The sequence below is a fragment of the Panthera leo genome, chromosome B1, assembly GCF_018350215.1.
Source record: "Panthera leo isolate Ple1 chromosome B1, P.leo_Ple1_pat1.1, whole genome shotgun sequence".
NCBI lineage: Eukaryota > Metazoa > Chordata > Mammalia > Carnivora > Felidae > Panthera > Panthera leo.
In genome coordinates this window covers 124233668-124255495 of record NC_056682.1, presented here as the reverse complement: position 1 = coordinate 124255495, position 21828 = coordinate 124233668, and positions in this window count along the sequence as shown.

The window sequence follows — 21828 nt, the reverse complement described above, 5'->3', positions numbered from 1 at the left end:
TTCTGAGATACACGAAAGTGTATTAAATGTTCTTGCTTTGTGCATCATTACCCTAACCCTCATCTTCCTTTCATTGTACTTATTCTTCTCTGTAAAACCCACAAGGACAGGGATTTTAATTAATTTGTTCATGACTGTAACCACATTTTGCGTACTCACCAAATACATTTTGAGTAAATAATAAATAGATCAGTGACTCTTATGACAATAGCACTACATTATTCATATATATTAAAATTGTATCAATTTCAAAGATGATAGAAAAATATATGAAAATCAAATGTTATAAAGGGGCATAATATATGCAACTTATTCTCAAATGTTTCCCAAAATACTAATAATATGCACATAGAATCAAAAAGCAAACTTAACAGAATTTTATTGATTGGTGAACCTGTGTAATTCTTTTTGCAATATTTTGCTTTTTATGTTATTTTTTTTTTAAATATTTTATTTATTTTTGATGGAGAGAGACAGAGCACAAGTGGGGAAGGGGCAGAGGGAGAAGGAGACACAGAATCCGAAGCAGGCTCCAGGCTCCGAGCCATCAGCACAGAGTCTGACGTGGGGCTCGAACTCACAAACCACGAGATCATGACCTGAGCCAAAGTCGGACGCTCAACTGACTGAGCCACCCAGGCGCCCCACTTTTTGTTATTTTGACATTGATTTGAAATAAGCAATTAAGTTTTTAAAAACTTGAAAAATATTTTTAAAACTCCTACATTACAGTTCCTTTATATCAGCAGCATATTATTTGGGAATACTATTAAGTGCATTTGTGTGTATACCTATAAAAATTCAAACCTCTTCAAAAATGACTTTGAATTGTGAGAACATTCCATTCTATATTCGTGCTAGATAAGAAAAAGACAATGCTATTTGTCTTAAAGGAGTTTAGAAAATGCCACCCTAAATACGCTGCATTAGTATATTATTTTTAGCTTCAAGACAGGAAAACAGAAAATTCAGGTACAGGCTTTCTATGAACTCCTGGTATCTGTCTAAAGACAGATTCTCCAAAACAAATTCAAATGTCAGCAGTGCGGTTCTGGGGAGTTTCATCAACAAGGAAAGGTTGACTCCTATCACAAGACAGGAGACTCTAAGTCCACACCACATTCAGACAAACTTTGTCACAAACTATCATAGCTCCCATTTTTCTGCTAAGGGCTCACTCATCTTCCCTAAAAGATCATTCACGTTCCCCTTAGTTCCCTAATCCCCTCTTCCTTTTCCCCTATTCAGATGATAGACAAGCCCCCAAATCTCTTTTGCAGATTTCACTTTTGTTTTCCTATGATGTCCCCTGTACATCTTTTCTTCTGTTACTTGGCCTGTTGTCAGTTTATTTCATAGACCCATAGAACCCAGCAGTGAGGAAGAAAAATTTTTCCTCCCCTACAGTTTCATTACATAAATACAATAAAAAAGTAATCAAGATATAAAATTAAAAGTGTTACAAAATAGTAAGAAAAGATGTGATTGTTGTGTATATATTATGTGACTTGTAATGAAGTAATCATTGGAATTCTGACAGTCATGTAATCATTAACAAAATACTTAATTTCTCCATTAATGAAATATTTATTAAATACTAGCACATAATAAATCCTAGAAATGTTACTTTTTAATTTATACTTCTTAATTATAATCCATTAGTTCTTAGGATAAGTAATACCCACTCAGTGCTGAGAATTACTACATAAAATATGTATTTTTTTACCTTAACACAGTCTAATTGGAAATAAATAAAAGTTCAAGTGCAAACCAGAAAAAAAAATAGGATTTTCATTAGTCAGTCAAGAAATACAGATATATAAACACATAAAGTGAAAACCACTACAGATTGATTGCAGGTTGTTTGAGAGTCAAGTGGATTAAAACACTTTAAGTGGATATATTTTTAAAAAAAAAGTCTAGATATAAAGCTAGAGATCTGAGACTCTTTCCAGAATAAAAGGAATACTGTGTACTTTTTTTATCTGTGCATTCTATTAACATTAAATTTAATTATGGCCCCTTTTCAGTGTAAAATAATTTTTTTTTAAAGATGAACTCAATGTTTGAATTTAGGAAACATTTTTTTTCATCTTTCAGCATTACAAGATCAAATATACAGCTAAATAAAATAATTCTTTTGAGTAATAATAACTCTGATTAATAAAAGTTTAAAAAGTTGGTATACTTTGGTGGTTAGAACTAATTGAATGACATTTTATCCAGCTATCCTCTAGCTGCCCGTCAATATTTGGTGTTATGGGCTGAAATTGGGTTTCCGATAAATTCTAAAGTCCTTATGATTATATTTGGAGGTAGGGGAAACCTTTAAGGAGATTAAGTTAAAATGAATTTATATAGGTAGGTCCTAATCCAACAGGACTCATGTCCTTATAAGAAGAAAAGATTAGTACACAGACAACACAGCCTGGAAGATAATCATATGAGGACACACAAAGAAGGTGGCCATCTGCAAGACAAGGAGAGAGGCCTCAGAAGAAACTGAACCTTCTCATCCCTTGACCTCAGACTTCTAGTTTCCAGAACTGAGAGAAAATAAATTTTTGTTGTGTGGATCACCAACTCTGTAGTATTTTGTTATGGCAGCCTTAGTAAACTATTATATATAGTCACCTAGAATCCTAACTGATAAACATTTACATTAACAAGTGTCCCCCACATCTTTAATACCTCAGAACATGACAACAAGAAGCATTTTACCTTTCAAGCTGTATGCCCTTGGAAAAATTATATGACCTAAGTCTCATTCTATCTATTCAATGGGAATAATTATTAAACCCTACCCCTAGAAATGTTGTGAAAAATAAATGAGATGAAACATGTAAATTTTTAGCCTATAGTGTATTGAATAGTAATTGTAGAATACATGTGGTCATTTTTCTTAATTATTAATTATACAAGTTATTTCACAGGACTAGAATAAATTATCCCCTAATCAGATTTAATTACTAAGTGTGAATTCAGAAATAAATTAAAATGGGTTCAATGTCTTTTTATGGTATTTATTTTTGTTTTCTCTAGTATTTTTTCATGTATTTTCTTTTTTTTCTCATTTTTGTCTATGTGAAGTTGAAAAAACCAGTATTAAGAATGCTGTCAAGAATATTGGACTAAATTCTACATAATAGATAAAATAACTGAGTACTGGATAATATTAATGGATGAGTAAAGAGCATATGTCAGATTTTCTTTCTCTCTCTCTCTCCCTCTCAACTCAATGTTTTTTTCTTTCTCTCTTTCTTTCTCTCTCTCTTTTTCTCTCTTTCTCTTTCTATTTTTAGAACCTCACATACACAGATTTAAGTTAATGGCATAATATCAGCATCATTACATCCAAATCTTCCTCTAATTTACTTTAATCATATTTTATTTTTTCTTTATCCTCTTTTTCTCCAGTCCCATTCCTCTCGCCTTCCATTCCTATTTTTAGTATATTGAATGCATGACTCTACAGTCCTTTCCATTGCCAATTTTCTTATTTAGATGTAAATGTATCCTTGAAACTATATAGAGTGCTCTTTGAAATGTATGTATGTGAAAGAGAGAGACATGCGCTGTCTTCCATTATATGCATATACCACATTTAATTTATCATTTTTCATAGCAAAGGACACCTACGTTGCTTACAGTTCTTGGCTACAACAATCAGAAATGTTCTGAACTTTCTGACTTATATGTTATCTTTGCACCCTTGGAAAGTTTATTTAGATCCCATACGTGCAAGAAGCTTCCACCTAACTTTCCTTCCTTTCCTTTCCTTTCTCCTTCATTTAGGATCACATGCCAGTTGTGGTCTGATGGCTCTGCTAGCATCCCCTGACTCACTCCATCTTCTCTCACAGGGCTTCCCATTGATACATTTGTAGGTGATTAATACTATCTTGGTGTTTTCTCTCCAGAGAATATGGATTACACAAACTCTGATAAGTACTTCTTTTTCTGTTTTCTTTTTGGATTAGTTTGTTTTAATTTCAAGCATTATTATGTAACTTGTTTTTTAAGTCTTTTCCATTCTTCTCATGAAATTCTTACTCTTTTAATTCATGTTTTACTCTTTTCCTCTGTATCTGTTAATATAGATAAATAACTATAATGATTTCAAATCCTCAGTTGCACGGTTCCAATTTATGGACCACTGATCTCTGGTCTAGTTTTATTGATTGATTCATTGCTTAATAATTATTTTTTCTTATTTTTTGTCTAAGCTCTAGTTTTTGATTAAATGACAAAATCTGTATATAGAAGAATATTAGAACTTAGATAAATATAATTTATGTCTAGCAAAAGACATATCTCTCCTTCTGTCTGGCTATTAGCATAGGAGTTATCTCAGTGCACCACAGACTTCGGATGACTCCATATGGGGAGGATCTGTGTTCATTGTGCAATTTAATGTGTGGTCTATAATACTGGGGGTTTTCTTAGTGTCCCCGCTCCACTCTCAGCTTTCGGGAGTATAATAAAACTACACCACATGCCTGATCACTCTTCTCTTCCAGAAGTTAATGGCCACTGCTTTTTAGTGGGCCCAGAGCCCTCAGTGGGATAGGAGTTTTCTTGGTTATCCCATTCTAGTCAGTTTCAATCAGACCCTGTTTACCTGAGATTCTAACTCTCTGCCCTTTTAGAAGTAAAAAAAGTAATATTTTACTTATACTTATAAAAGTACATTCTTCCTTGTACTGGTAAAGAGTCCTGAATATGAGCATGTAACCTGTCCCTACCCCAGAAGCAAACAATCTTTGCTTTGAATCAACGAATTATCCTCAACATTATCAGGTTTCTTGCCCTATCTCTTGTATCAATGTGAGAAGGATGGGTAAATGAGGATCTTCTATGGAGCTCTGGGTAAGAAACATGGGGGAGTTCATAGCTTTTTCATTAGTTCCAGAGGGTTTTTCCTTTTTTCCTTCCCTCAATGTTGTTCTGGGACCACAGAGTAAAAATTTTTCTTCTTTTCCCCCCCAAGGAGAAGAGGACTTTTGCTTGGCATGAGAGGAGATTCCAGTACATGAGTATAATTTAGTCCTGTCCTCTAGCATCAGTCAATTATCACCTGCATGCCTGCATGCACAGTTTACTTTGTATCTGTGTTCATGTCTACCACTTCTTCTTCCCACCATCTGCCAATAGTGTAACATCCAATATGTTCTGTATCTCCTCAAAGTGCTTGTTATCCTTTGAATTAAGTTAACATGGCTGCCTTAAAATCTCAGCCTTACAAAATGTCCAAACAGTTAAAAATGTTATAATTGTGTAATTTATATGGCTTTTGGTTTTGGTGTGGGAGCAACATCCTTCTCTTGTGGCTTTCTAAGTAGAAGCAGGACTCAAACATTTTTGATATCGCAAACTCTATAAAAGACTGTGCCTCTCAATTTAACTAAGATCATAAAAGCTTATAACAAAAATGAAACTTGGGGGTGCCTGGGTGGCTCAGTAAGTTGAGTGCCGACTCTTGATATTGCCTCAGGTTGCGATGTCACAGTCATAGTATGAGCCCCGCTTGGGGCTCAAAGCTGAGCATGGAAACTGCTTGGGATTCTTTCCCTTCTTCTCTCTCTCCCTCCTCTTGGTCTCTCTCTCTCTCTCTCTCTCTCTCTGTCTCAAAATAAATAAGCTTTGAAAAAATGAATCGATTATTTATGCTTTTAAAAATATTTCATTTTAATATTTTACTTCTATTTATAAAGCCAATTCTCAATGTTTCTATTTCTCAATCTAAATTGGCACATAGATTTATTTTAACATAGTTAACACTTTTTGTAATATGAAGTGGGTTAAAGTTTCAAAATATAGGGGCACCTGGCTGGCTCTGTTGGTTGAGTGTCCGACTCGATTTCAGCTCAGGTCATGATCCCAGGGTCATGGGATCGAGCCCCATGTCAGACTCCATGCTGGGCATGGAGCCTGCTTGAGATTCTCCATCTCTGCCTCTACCACTCTCCCCTGCTCGCTCGTTCTCAAAAAAATTAAAATATAGGGGCAACTGGGTGGCTCAGTTGGGTAAGCATCTGACTTCAGCTCAGGTCATGATCTCATCCTGAGTTTGAGCCCCACGTTGGGCTCTGTCCTCCAAGCCTGGACCATGCTTCAGATTCTGTGTGTGTGTCTCTCTCTCTGTCCCTCCTCCACCATGCTGTCTGTCTGTCTCTCTCAAAAATAAATATTAAAAAAATTAAAATATATATCATAACACCTCCCTTTGTTTTATAAGTGAAAGAGAAGAGGCACAAAAAGATTGAATTAATTTATCTAGGTACAAGTCAGTGGATGGGTACAACCCAATTTGTAGGTCGACTATATCCAATACTAGTATTTGTGCATACCTTGGAAAATTTGTCAAATTTGGGTCAGGCTGAGTCAAAGTCTGTTTGCAAGAGTAACTTAGAAGACTCTCAAGAGTGTACTCACACCCAGAGAAGAGAGTGAAACAAACACGTTTGATCTAGTAATAAAAATTTAGTCATCAAAGATAGGGGACAAGGAGGGTTTGGCATCATGTTTGTAACTCAAATTTATCTTCGGATGCACTTCTTAATGGGGGATGGGTGATTCCTTCAAAATCTTAAGGCACCAGTCCAAGCTAGTAGAGCTAGTGTGTTTTAAAACCCAAACATCGACAATGCCAATATTTTTCAGCTTCTCTTGATATAAAGGTAGTAGCAATTTCTTTTATAGCTCTATATTGCTATATATAAAACTTTGTATCATATATAACTCTGATATGATCTTTTTACCTTCCATCCAGTAGACTGTCAAAAAATTGTATTAAATAATTAATGGATTAAATAAAGTATATCTCCCAGTCATCTGCCTCTGATGAATACAGACCACATTGCTCTAAGACAACTCTCTCTTCATTTAGTTTTTGGATAACATATCCCTTAAGTATAGTGCACTATGATTCAACAACATATTTCAAACATAGCAGTGTATGCACACATATATACACTCATGAATTCTTGTTCTTTATGTGCTTATGCCTGCTCTTGTTTCTCTTTCCTCACAATTAACTTGGAATCCAAGCACAAATTATTCACAATGATTAATTTCTGTTCACTCTCATTTCACCCATTCCTACGATTCTTAACAAAGGATTGGAGAAATGGAATGTGTTTGTGGTGAATGAAAGTGACCACAGCTACAAATAAAATCCAAAAGAAACCTATTTCACAAACGCTTTTGTAAGATATTGCAGTATAAGCACTGAAGCTTTTGGTACCCCTGAGGATAAAAACAACACTCAAGCAGAGAGAGGAAAACTGCCAGCTTCTATGAGGTTTACAAGTTGACTTTATCAAACTAAGGCCTTTAAAAAGCACAAACAACACTGGATGTTGAAAGTAGCAATGGTGATACCCAGGAGGAGGAAATGACAGTGATGCCTGACAACAAATAGCATAGTAGGAGGGACAGAAGCCACTAGAATGGTCTCATATATGGGCACTTAAGGAAGGAGCAGCTATTACTGGAGGTTCCCAATGCATTGAAGATAGATAAAGCTGAATGATAGATAATTTCTGTTCACATCTAAAACATACCTTGGGAATTCCTAGAATTAACTGGGCTGGGGAGACTTTTGAATGTATTGACACTCTTACAAAAGATATGAAGAAATTACCAAGAAATATAAATTCACAAATGGTTAAAATAAGAGATATAATCAGGACATTAACTAAGATATATATACATATTAGCTATATATATATATATATATATATATATATATATGTATGTGTGTGTGTATACACATATATATATAGCTATATATATATAGCTATATATGTATATATTCTCACTATAACTTAATCTTGTTAGTAGTTGTAAGAGTAAGTGGTGTAAAATTTTCACTACCTCTATATTTTTCAGTAGCATTAATCTTTTTAACCTTTCTTTTTTCTCATCATAGCACTTACCCTTATGATAAAAATAATATTACTATTTTTGTAGGAATAAAAAAATATTAGAGCTGGAAGGGATTTTGAATATCATCTCATGACATCACCTCATATTATAAAAAGATAATTTGAGCTAAGTATGCAATCCAACTAACCCATCTGGTCGTTGAGCAAAAATTAATAATAGAAATTCATACTGTCAAAGTGCTGTGACACTGCACTGTAACCTTTGAAATACTGTACCTTTTTAGAACAGCTATTTTTAACACGAGGAATCAGTTTCAGAATCTAAATTTTATATAAAAGATGGGGCACCTGGGTGGCTCAGTCAGTTTATCATCTTACCTCAGCTCAGGTCATGATCTCACCGCTCATCAGTTTGAGCCCCGCGTCAGGCTCTGTGCTGACAGCTCAGAGCCTGGAGCCTGCTTCCAATTTTGTCACTCCCTCTCTCTCTGCCCCTCTCCCACTCATGTTCTGTCTCTTGCTCTCAAAAATAAATAAACGTTACAAAATTAAATTTCATATAAAAGGGAATCATAAAAATTAAAGTTTTGAAAAATAACAATATACCCCCCAAAAAAGACAAAAAAGAAAATCTAAATCCACATCCCTATAGACAGTATTTAAAAAGGAAATGTTTGGGGCCCCTGGGTGGCTCAGTCGGTTAAGCGGCTGACTTCGGCTCAGGTCATGATCTCGCAGTCTGTGAGTTTGAGCCCCGCGTCGGGCTCTGTGCTGACAGCTCAGAGCCTGGAGCCTGTTTCGGATTCTGTGTCTCCCTTTCTCTCTGACCCTCCCCCGTTCATGCTCGGTCTCTCTCTGTCTCCAAAATAAATAAACGTTAAAAAAAAATATTTTAAAAAGGAAATGTTTGAGAGTCAATTCCATGACTCCTAAACTCCGTTATGCATTTTGAAATATGAAACAATTGTGATGGTGTGCATAAAAAAAAAAAAAAAAGTTTAACTTGTGAGGGTATTTATTTGGAGATTTGTTGCCATGCTGTACATTTCCTGAGGGAAGAGAGTTGTATTTCCTTTACCTTAAACTTAGTATCGGACTTTGAGAGAGCCACTCAGAGACTTTGAATGCATTCCTTGCAGATTAGAGGCCAAGAAAAGTGAGAACAGATCCAAGCATGAGAAAAGGAAAAGGGGGAAAAAAAAGCCACAGTGTGTCCTAAAGCAATAGGCAAGAGGTGATTGTGTTAAGACCAGCCTGAACTCCATAATTCTCTTGGGTCAAATGATGTATGTGTGTTTCCTAGGCATGATTGTTGCCCATGCAAAAGAGCAAGTGAATCTAGGACTAATTAAAATTCTTTACAAATGGAGCATCAAAGAATTTGAAGGGAATCCAGCATCCTAAAGTGGGGTGAAGATGAACAAGTGAGCCAGCCACTGAGGTTGATCTTGTGAGTCTGAGGAATAGAAAACATTGCCAAGAGGTAAAATTTCTTGCCAATGGGATTGCCCCAAGAATACTCTGGAAGAAATAAGAAAGCAAGCAGTAAAGTCAAAGTTAACCATATTCCAGCTCTAGAGTTTATGAAGACACCCACTCAAGTCAGAAACACCTGATTCCTCTCCACTCACCACTTCTGTCATCCAATTAGAACAGAAACAGAGATTACAGAGTGAAGGAGGAGAAAGAAAGCAATAATAAAATGAAATAACCCAGTAAATAAATGGAAAAATATTTAAACAGACAATTCACACACACACACACACACTCAGACACACACACACACACACACACACACACACACACTCATGCACATGCACACACACACAGTCATGAAAAGTTTTTTCTTAAATGGATTGTGCTTTTGGTGTCATTTTCAAAAAATTTTGAACTAGCCCAAGGCAACAAATTTTATTTTTATAGTTTTTTTTCTTCTGGAAGTTTTATGATAGTTTTAAAGTACCTTTAGGCCTATAAATCAATTTGAGTTAACTTTTGTATATGGTACAAAGTATGGCTCAAGGGGCTGTTTGTTTGTTTACTCATATGGGTATCCAATTGTTCCAGCAACATTTTTGGAAAAGTCTGTCTTTTCTGTACTGAATTACATTGTAACATGGGGTAAAATCAGTTGATTATGTATTTGTGCCTCTATTTCTTGACTTTCTATTATGTTTAATTGATATATTTATCTATTTGATGCCAATATTGTTATGTCTTATTTAATGTCACTTTAATGCCTTGAAGTCAGGTAGTACAAGTTCTACAACTCTGTTGTTTATTTCCAAAGTTGTTTAGCCTATTCTATGTCCTTCGTATTTCCATATGTTTACTGGAATTATCTGGGATAAACTTCTTTAACAAAAAACCCTTCTGGAATTGTGACTGGTATTATGTTGACTCCATGGATCCACCTGGGGAAAACTGACATTTAACACTTTTTAGGGGCGCCTGAGTGGCTCAGTCAGTTGAGCATCCAAGTTCAGCTCAGGTAATGATCTTGCGGTCCGTAAGTTCAAGCCTTGCGTCAGGCTCTGTGCTGACAGCTCGGAGCATGGAGCCTGCTTCAGATTCTGTGTCTCCCTCTCTCTCTGCACCTCCCCCGCTCGCACTCTGTCTCTCTCTCTCTCTCTCTCAAAAATAAACATTTAAAAAAATTAAAACTTTTTAGTCTTCTGATCCAAGAAAATGATTGATCTTTTTGTTTATTTATTTTTTAAGCTCTCTTAGCAATGCTATCAGTTTTAAGAATTTAGAACATTCATATATTATTTGTTCATCCAAAAAATAATATGTATTATTATGTTATTATATATGTTATTTATTATTTTCAATTTCTTTATTGCTGGTATATAGAAATAAACTTAAATTTTGTATTGATCTATGTCCTACAATCTTGCTAAACTCACTTATTGGTTCTAGCTGATTTTTTGTATATTCTACTATATTTTCTATGTAGACATTTATGTTGTCTGCAAATAAAGACCATTTAACTTGTTCATTTCTAGTCTGGATTCCTTTATTTTATTTTCTTAACTTACTTCGCTAGCTAGAATTTCCAAGGGTGAGGAAAGGGTGGAGAAAAAAAACAAAAGTTTAATAGAAGTGGTGAAAATGGCATTCTTGCCTCGTTTTTTGATCATAAGAGGAATGCATTCAATCTCTCACCATTAAGTAAGTTAGCTATAGCTCTTTTGCAATTGACCTTGATCAGGTAATGAAAGTTCCTTTCTATTTCTGATTTGCTAAGAGTTTTTATCAGACATGTCCATCATATTGTGTCTAGTGATTTTTCTGTATCTGCTGAAATGATCACATGACCTTTTTTTTTTGCTTTTAATCTGTTAATAAGATAAATTACAATGAATTATTTTTAAACATTAAATCAACCTTGCATTCATTGAATAAACCCTACATGATCATGTTATCCTTTTTTTAATGGTTATTTATTTATTTTTGAGAGAGAGTGTGTGTGTGCACAATTGGGGGAAGGGTAGAGAAAAGGGGGAGAGAGAGAATCCCAAGATGGATTCACACAGTTGGTGCAGAGCCCGACATGGGGCTTGATTTCCTGAACTGTAAGATCATGACCTGGGCTGACAACTGAGTCAGATGCTCAACCAACTGAGCTTCCCAGAAGCCCTTACCCTTTTTACATATTGTAAATTGTAATTTGTACAATTTGTAATTTTGATAAACAAAAAGTAAAAATACTTTTTATGTTTTTATCTGAATTTTGTCTTCAGAGTAATGTAAGGCTTAAATACTGATTTGAAGGGACACATGCACCCCAATATTTATAGCAGCATTATAAACAATGGTCAAATTATCGAAAGAGTCCAAATTTCCATCAACTGATGAATAGGTAAAGAAGTTTTGGTATATACACACACACACAATGGAATATTATTCAGCCATATAAAGAATGAAATCCTACCATTTACAATGATGTAAATGGAGTTAGAGTGTATTAGGCTAAGTGAAATAAGTTGGTCAGAGAAACACAAATGCCATATGATTTCACTCATAGATGGAATTTAAGAAACAAATAGATGAACATAAAGGGGTAAAAAGAGAGGCAAACCATTAAACAGACTCTTAACTACAGACAACAAACTGAAGGCTATTGGAGGGGAGGGGGCAGGGGGACGGGTTAAATGGGTGATGGGGATTAAGGAGGGCACTTGTGATGAGCACTGGGTGTTGTGTGTAATTGATGAATCACTAAATTCTACTCCTGAAACTAATATTACACTATATGTTCACTAACTGGAATTTAAATAAAAAATTGAAACAAACTATATATAGAATATCATGAAATACAATTTATCCTTTTCAATCTTGAGAGAAATGTTACCTATTTTTCTTACTTAAATATTTGTTAGAATTTCTCAGTGAAACCATTTTGGTCTGGAGATTTTTTGGGAAAGTATTTTTAAACAAATAATTAAATTCGTTGCAAAGATATGGGGATATTTACGTAATGCATTTTTTCTCTAATAAACTTTGAAAGTTTGTATTCCTTAAGGATTTAATTATTCCTCTAAATTGTTGTTATAAAGTTGTTAATAATATTCTTATATTACTCTTATCTAGAAAATCTGTAGTGATGTCATCATTCTTATTCCTAATATGAAAATTTGCATTTTCTCTCTCTTTCAGTTTTCCTTTCTCTTTTTCCTTAATATTTTTTACTCATTTATAAATTACCTTAATCTTCACAAAGAATCAACTTTTAGTTTCATTACTTATTTCCTTTCTTATTTTTGGTTTATTCTTCATTGATTTCCATTCTAATCTTTATTACTTCCTTTTCCTACATACTTTCAGTTTAATGTTCTTTCACAAAAAACCTAAGGTAGAAAATGAAGTTATTAATTTGTAATTTTCTTTTGTTGTAATACAGGAATTTAATGCTATACATTTCCCTACAAATTTATTTGCATCTCACAAATTTTGAAATATGCTGTAATGATACTTTCATTTGGCACAAAATACTTTCTAATTTGCTCTTTCTCCTTCTTCTTTAAACCATTAGTTGATGAGAAGTGTGTTCTTTGGTTCCAAAGCATTAGAGAGTTTCTCAATATCATTTCTATTGATTAGTAATTTTTTAAAGTTTATTTCTTTATTTTGAGAGAGAGAGAGAGAGAAAGAGAGAAGAGGGAAAAATCCCAAGCAAACTCCAGGCTGCCAGTGTAGGACCCAATGCAGGGCTTGACCTCAAAAACTGTGAGATCATGACCAGAGCTGATATCAAGGGTCAGAAGTTAAACCTAATGAGTCATCCAGGTGCCCTAAGTAGTAATTTGATTCCACTGTGATCACAGAAGATATTTTGTATGACTCAAGTCATTTTAAATTTAGTGCCACTTGGGTTTTTAATTTTTTTCATGTTTATTTATTTTTGAGAGAGAAACAGAGTGTAAATGGGGAAGGGGCAGAGAGAGAGGGAGACACAGAATCCAAAGTAGGATCCAGGCTCTGAGCTGTCAGCACAGATCCTGATGGAGGGCTCAAACCCACAAACCTAAGATCATGACCTGAGCTGAAGGCCTATGCTTAACTGACTGAGCCACACACTGCAACTTGTTTTATAGCCAACAGCATCATGTATCTTGGCAAATTTTTAAAAATAAAATTTTCTTAAATTATAGTGTTACTTTATTAAAAGATGAATTTTATGAAGTATGTGTTCTGCTGTTTTCATTGGTGTATTCTATATATATCAATTGTGTTAATTTTGTTGATGGTGTTGTTCAAATCTATATGCTTATTGGTTTTGTCACTTTTTTCTATCAATTATTAAGAGAGGTGTGATAAAGTATTCAACTGTAGGTATGGATTTACCCATTTCTCAAAGTTATATTATCTATTATTTCATTTATTTTGAAAATGTTATTAGGTACATAAACTTTTGGAATCGTTAGTCCTCTTGCTTAACTCTTTCATCATTATGTGCTAACTCTTGTTAACCCTTTTGCTCTAAAATCAACTTTGATATTAATATAGCCATTTCCATCTTTTAAAATTAGTATTAGTATGAAGTATTATTTTACAACCTTTTAATTAACATATTTATGTTTTATATTAAAATAATATTTTTAAATAGGTAGCATATTGTCAGATGTTGATTTGTTTTCTAATCTAAAAACCTCTTTTTTTTTCTAATTTACTGTCAGTATATCTATAGATTCCATGGCCTTTAAGTCTATAATTTTGTTAATTGTTTTTATTTTGTTCTACTTTTTTTTCACTTTTTATATATATCTCCTTTTGGATTGTTTTTATTTAGAATACCATTCTAGTTTTTTTGTTGAGTTACTAGATATAATTCCATGTTTCATTATTTTAGTGATAGCTTAAGAATTTATAGTATACATGTACAACTTATCACAGTCAACCTTTAAATATACTGAAGTAACTACAAGTTGTACTCTTTCCCACATACTATAAGAAATATACAATAGTATAGTTTAATTTCTCTCCTAATCATTGTGATATTGATGCCATACTGTTCTACACAAGCACACATAATACGTATGTATATATGTAAAATTAAAAACCACATATAAGTATATTGTTATTACTTTTGTTTTTAAATAGCCAAATATCTTTTAAGGATATTTAAATAATATAAAATATTTATATATATATACATATAGTTAACAATTCCAATGACCTTCTTTTGAGTATAAATTTTCATCTGGTAATATTTTTCTTCTACTTGAATAACTTATTTTAAAATTTATAATCCACAAGTGGTGAATTTTTTAAGATTTTGTGTATGCAAAATTTTAATCTTTTTTTGAAAACTATGTTTTCTTGGTAAAAATGTCTATTGAGTTTTTCATTCCTGATGAGGTTTTGGACTGGTTGGGGGGCTCAGGGCTGACAGCCAATAATTCTTGAAGACTTCTGTGGTGCTAAAAGGTAATTTTATCAAAGCATGGGGACAAGACCTGAGGGCAGAAAGACATGCACTGGGGTTGTGAAGAGTGACTGGGTATATACTATGGAGTTGGGGGTGGTAAAGGCAAGGGGAAGTTTTCAAAGAGATTTGCATATGCTAAAGAAGATTCACAGGTCTAGGTATTGTCAAGATAAGGTTGTTTTTCCCTCTAGCAAAGCATTAACAGTAAGACAGTAGGGAGTTTCTGGAGAAATGTTCTATTCTGCCAGCTTCAAGTATTTGTCAATGGGCTGCAGGTTATAAGGAAATTTAATTTTACCTGCCATTTCCTGCTTGCCTTTGTTCTCCATATCACTATGGAAGGGTGATGTTGGGCCTCCAGGAAACTGAATCTACAGGTTTCTGGAGAATATGCTATTGATAAGATTGCCTTTTTCTTGTAATTTACTAAGATATTTGTAAACTGATGAAGACTCAGGTCTTGTATACCTGTGATCTCTATCAGTTAACTGTTTGTTTCCTTTCCTTACCTTTGTTCTTGGGCAGCCTGGAGTTCCTGAGGAATATCACATATATCCCACCTTGGGGGAGGGTGTGTGTGTGTGTGTGTGTGTGTGTGTGTGTGTATGCTAGCTTGTACTTGGCTCTCAACTTGCCTTGTGCTCCCTCATCAATTCCTTCAGTAATTTAAAATGTTACTGTGTTACCTATGGCTTGAATTGCTTTTGATGAGAAATCTACTAACATTTTGTTTTCCCTCGGTATAGGACAAGCTGCCAACATCCTTATGTTTTTTTCCTCATATTTATTACCTCTTTTTTTCCCTCTCACTGCTTAAAGACATTCACCTTTTCACTGAGTTTAAGCAATTCTATTACAGTGTGAGTTGATGTAGTTTTCTTCATGTTTCTTGTGCTTGGATTCCGTGAGCTTTTTGTGTCTGTAGATTTACTATTTTCCCCACATTTGTAAAATTTTGGAATTTTTCTACAAATTTTTTTCTCTCTCCCCCTCTTTCCTTCAAGACACTACATGCATGAATATCTGGCTATTTGAAGTACTGATGCTCTATTCATTTTGATAATCTTTTTTCTCCCCTGAGTGTTTAACTTTGGGCTAGTTTCTATTGCTACAAGTTTGCTAATCTTCTACACATCTAATTTGCTATTAATCTCATTAAGTGTACTATTCATCTTAGACATTGTAGTTTTTATTTCTAAGTGATCAGTTTGGGATTTCTTTCTTTCATGTCTCTACTTAGTTTATTTATCTAATATTTCATCTAGCTTTTTGGACATTTGGAAGATACTTATTACAGCTGTTTTAATGTTCTTGTTGGTTTTTTTTTTTCTTTTTTTTCTCATCTGTGTCAATTCTGGGTGAATTTTAAATGAAATGTTTTATTTTTATTAAAAGCAGTAGTTCCCTGTTTCTGTCATGCTTCATAACACTTGTTGGTCTTAGTCCTGGGTTTCTGCATTAAGAGCTTCTAAAAACCCTTAGTATCTCCAGAGTGAAAGTGGTAAAAGAGTCTTTTGTATGCTAATTAAATGACTGTGCCTGGGGTCCATAGTTAGCTTCCTGGTAGGGCTGGTTTCCAGAAAAACTAAAATTCAATTAGAGGATTGGAACTTTTAGCTGCCAACCCCTCACCTCCTCCAGGAAGAGGAGAGAGGCTGGAGATTGAGTTAATCACCAATGGCCAACAATTTAATCAACCATGACTAAATAAGGAAATCTCCATAAAACTCCTAAACGATGCAGTTTGGAAAGCTTCTAGGTTGGTGAATGCAACCACACCACACGACAGAGAGATGCAACATTGCAGATAGGGTCATAAACTCTTGTACTTGGGACCCTTCTGGACCTCACCTTATATAGTCTTCATCTGTCTGTTCACTTGTATCCTTTATAATATTTTTTATAATAAACCAGTAAACATAAGTAAAATGTTTCCCTGAGTTTCATAAATAATTATAGCAAATTATCAAATTGAAGAGTGGGTTGTGGGAACCTCCAATTTGTAACTGGTTGGTTAGTAGTACAGAAGACAACCTGGGACTTGCAACTGACATCTGAAGTGGAGGGCAGTTTTGTGGGACTGAGCTCTTAATCTGTAGACTCTGTGCTAACTCCAGGTAGTTACTACAGAATTGAGTTGAATTATATGACACCCAGTTGGTGTCTGGACAGTTGGACTATTGGTTGTTGATGCGGAAAAAGCCCACACAATTGATATCAGAAGTGCTGAGAGTGAAACCGTTTGTAGACTTTCATATGATATAGCTAAATTCAATAATGAATAAAAACATCATCATAGAAAGATGGCTTTGCTAAATTAGGAGTAATAATATATAGTCATCATGCTGAGTAATCCACAGAAATTAAAACGTGTAACAAAACTGTATTTGTTATTTGAGAGAAAATAACAAATAATATAATATAATATAATTATATTTTATAATTATATAATTATATATATATATAAATATATATATAAATATATTATATATTTAAATAATTAAATAATTAAATAATTAAATATATTATATATATATATTATATATATATATAATTATTATATATATATATATAAATATATTATATATTTTATAATTATATAATTATAATTATTATAATAAAAATATAATACATTATATTTTAAGTTCAGAGAGATCCAGACACATCCTTGCATGGGCTTACTGAAGGTTGTCATTTCTGCAGAGCCAATATTCCTGTCTATACTCACAGATAATATTAGAGAAGAACATACAAGAGAAAGAGTAAAAACAGTGGAGTATTCATGAAGAGAAGGAAGGGTCACTCCACAGGAATTGCTCATAAAGCTTGAGATGAAATAATTAGTGGTGCACATCAGTATTATTTCCTCTGCTCCACTTGTTTCTAGATAAACATCTGTAGGTAAACTCACCTAATTCTACTTTCTAGAAACCCAACCTGTTTGACAAGCAGTTAACAGCTAATTGGGGACAGGACAGCAACCTCCTCTTGGGCAGTTTAGTAGGTATGAAATGTGTCTCTTTACCCCTTTCTAAGGTATATGCTAATGATATTTTCTGGAAAAAGGAAAGAGAAAATGTGGCAGAACGATCATGTGTGGTGAGGTATGAGGCTTAAATATAATATGAGGTAGAAAATTTAGAATGATTTGACTGAGTCTTAAAGGTAGCAATGAGATTTTTCTAATCAGCAATAATTATTGAAAGGTCACAGTTTCAGACTGAAATACCATGAAAAAGCCTAATTCCACATGGAAAAAGAGAGGTTTTTTTTTAAATTTTTTTAAACATTTTATTTATTTTTGAGACAGGGAGAGACAGAACATGAACAGGGGAGGGTCAGAGAGAGGGAGACACAGAATCTGAAACAGGCTCCAGGCTCTGAGCTGTCAGCACAGAATCCCACTCGGGGTTTGAACTCACGGACCGTGAGATCATGACCTGAGCCGAATTTGGACGCTTAACCGACTGAGCCACCCTGGCGCCCCAAGGAAAAGAGAGGTTTATATAGCTCATGGTGGGTATACATTATTACATTTTAAAAATAATTTATTTATAAACAAATGAATTGAAAATCTTTAAATGGGTAGTCTGTATGATGTGTGTATGTGTGTATTTGCATGTGGTTGGTATGATTCCAACTGCTAGAAAAACATATCATCAAATCAGTCTTGTGTTCTCCTTTATAGAAATACCATATTCCATATCATGATAATTTATACTCCACAGTCAAAATATATTTTTTCAACTCAGTAAACATAATAATAGTATTTATTCACTCTACTAACCATTATGATTTGCTTGATTTGCTATGATTTGCTATGATTTGATGTTATACACAGAATATTTAAAAAAAATATTACAACTAGATTGGTGTCCTTTTACAGGTATCTCTTGGAATCAACAGTTATAAACTATTCAACACCATTAAACACAAATTTGAACAGAATTTTGAATCTAAGAATTTAAAGGCTAAGGTAAACAAGGATGAACTACACATCATACTTTTACTATGAAAAAAATTTTGAATTCTTATTAATAGAATTTCCCAGAGTCTTTGTTATTTCTTAAAAGTGTTGTGAGTTACTGTTTTTATAGCAAAAATAAGTTTGGAGATGCAGATAATGAAGAAGCATAAAATCAATTAACAAATAAAAGGTAATAAATGATGGTGGCTATATCAAAATGATAGTGCAAGATTTAAGTCTTTCCCTCATTTTGATCAAAATTTTTTTCAAAAATCCAAGAAAAAAGGAAAATAATGTTAAGGTTGAGAAAAAAGAAAATTAAGTGCAAAATGAAAATATATTGAAAAAATAAAATAGTTGAATGACAGATGACATAATCAACAAGAGTCTCAAGAATATGGAAATTATTATATATGTGTGTGTGCGTGTGTGTATGTGTATACAAATTCCACACCTTATATACAAATCTTCCAAATATATTTGATTGTAGGTCTGTTAGTCAGGCAAAAAGTTACCAGCGAATGTGGTATCTTGGACCAAATTATTTCTCTGCTTATAAGATCCAATAAATATATGCACTGGTTAGAATGTCTAAGTTGTTATTTAATTAACAATGATAAATGCACAAAAACCAATCAATGCAAGAATTATGTGATTAGTATTGAGAAGAAACAACTTGAAATAAGGCAGATGATGGCATATGGCAGAGTTAGAGAGTGACATATTTTACATCCAGAGGGATCAAAACAGGGAATATGACTACTTCTGAGATGTGGATTAAATGCAAATGGAACCATTGGACTAAATCCTGGGAGTAAGATAAATAATCTAGAAGATATAGATGTCAATTTGGATGGTAAAGGTCATTAGAGTGATTTGATCATTGAAAAGAGACAGTAAAGGCAGAATCTGAAATCTACATTCAGATTCTGTGACATGATATAACTGAATAAGTTATATCATGAGGTATGACTCATCCAAGCACATGCCAGTTAGTAAAGAAATTCAGATTTTTGTTAACTATAAATTAAGAGTTAATGGGATCTGTAAACGACATTTGATCCCAGGAACACAGGTTTCACTTTTGTTAAGGAAGACTAAAGGCTTAAAATGGCATCCTGCCTCACTGGCTAAACAACAAAATGAGAAGACAAGGACTTCTAATTCTAATTTTAAGTAATGATTCATCTCACATTAGGTGAGGCAATTAGCTTTGGTTTTCTTGATTATGAAATGGAACAAATAATACCTAATTACCTTGTGGGAACAGTATAATGATAAACTCAAAATGCATAGTTATAAGTAACCTCAAAACTATAAAGTTCTAGATAACATACATAAGAATATTTTCAAATTCACCAGTAACTTGCAAAATACGTTGCTAGTTTTATGATACATTGTTGAACTCGTAACGTCAAATAATTGGTGAATGTGTGAAAGTTGTCTTCACCTTTCTAGATAAAATGAATATAAGGCAAATTTATTCAAAGAATTTTAAAGTAAAATTGTAAAATTTAAGATAGAATGGCATTGGCTCAGGGATAGAAGAATTGACCATTGGAACAGAAAAGACTGCAGAAAAAGACCCACACATATACAACAACTGAATTTGTCAAATAATTACTGTAATACAGTGAAGAAAGGATGGTCTTCTTAATAATGGTACCAAAAATTACATATAATATGTAAAAAATGTGACTGGACCCCATATCTACAAGTATAAACTAAAATCAGGCACAATTGGATTATGGACCCAAATGTGAAATGTAAAGCAGTTATGCTTCTTATGGAAAAAAGACTAATATTTTCATGACTTTGGAAGTAGTCAGAGATTTCTTTGCACATGACAAAATAAATATTAACCTTAAAGGAGAAGATTGATAATTTGGACCACATTAAAATTAAGAATTTCCATTTGTCAAAATATTCTATTCAGAGAGGAATAAGTAAGCCACAGAGTTGATGAAAATATTTACAAGTTATATTTGATGAAGGATTCACATCCAGAACATATAAAGAACACCTAAAATCAATGAGAAAAAAAAAACATAGAAGAATGGGCAAAGTAATGAATTCTACAGTACACACACACACACACGCACAAGGTTATCTAAAGGATTGCTAACCAGGTAAAAAAGTACTCAGTTTCATTGGTTATCAGGTAAATATAAATTGGAACCACAGTGGAATAACTTTCAGCAAGATGGCTAAAACTTGAAACTAGTATTGTGAGCTGAATTATGTTCTCCAAAATTCATATGTTGAAGTCTTAATCCCCAGTACCTCAGAATATGACTATTTAGAGATAGGATATTTAAAGAGGTAGGTATTTAAGTTAAAATGAGGTGATTAGGGTGAGCCCAAATCCAGTGTGAGTGGTGTCTTTATAAGAAGAGGAGATTAGGACATAGACACACACAGACAGAGAGACCATGTGAAGACTCAGGAGAAGATGGCCATGTATAAACCAAGGAGAAGAAACCAAAACTTTAAACACCATGATCTCAGACTTCCAGACTTCAATCCTATGAGAAAATTAATTCTATTGTATAAGCCACACAGTCTGTTGTATTTTGCTATGATAGGCCTGGAAAACTAATATAATGACAAAACCAACTGTTGGCAAAGTTGTGCAAAAAACTACATCTTCACACAGTTGATAGGAGTATAAGTTGGCACAACCACTCTAGAACACTTTTGGTATTATCTACTAAAGTATAAAGCATATATTATGATCTAACTCTTTCACTCCTGAAATGTAAATATGTTTACAAAGGACATGTATGATAGTATTCATAACAGAGTGAGTCCCTATAATCCAGTCATTGCACTACTAAGTATTTACCCAAGAGAATACAAAAATACTGATTCAAAGGGACACTTGCACCTTGATGTTTATAGTAACATTATCAACAATAGCTAAATTATGGAAAGAGCCCAAATGTCCATTGATCGATGAATGGATAAAGAAAATGTGATATATATTTAATGGATTATTACTCAGCTATAAAAAAGAATGAAACCTTGCCATTTGCAAT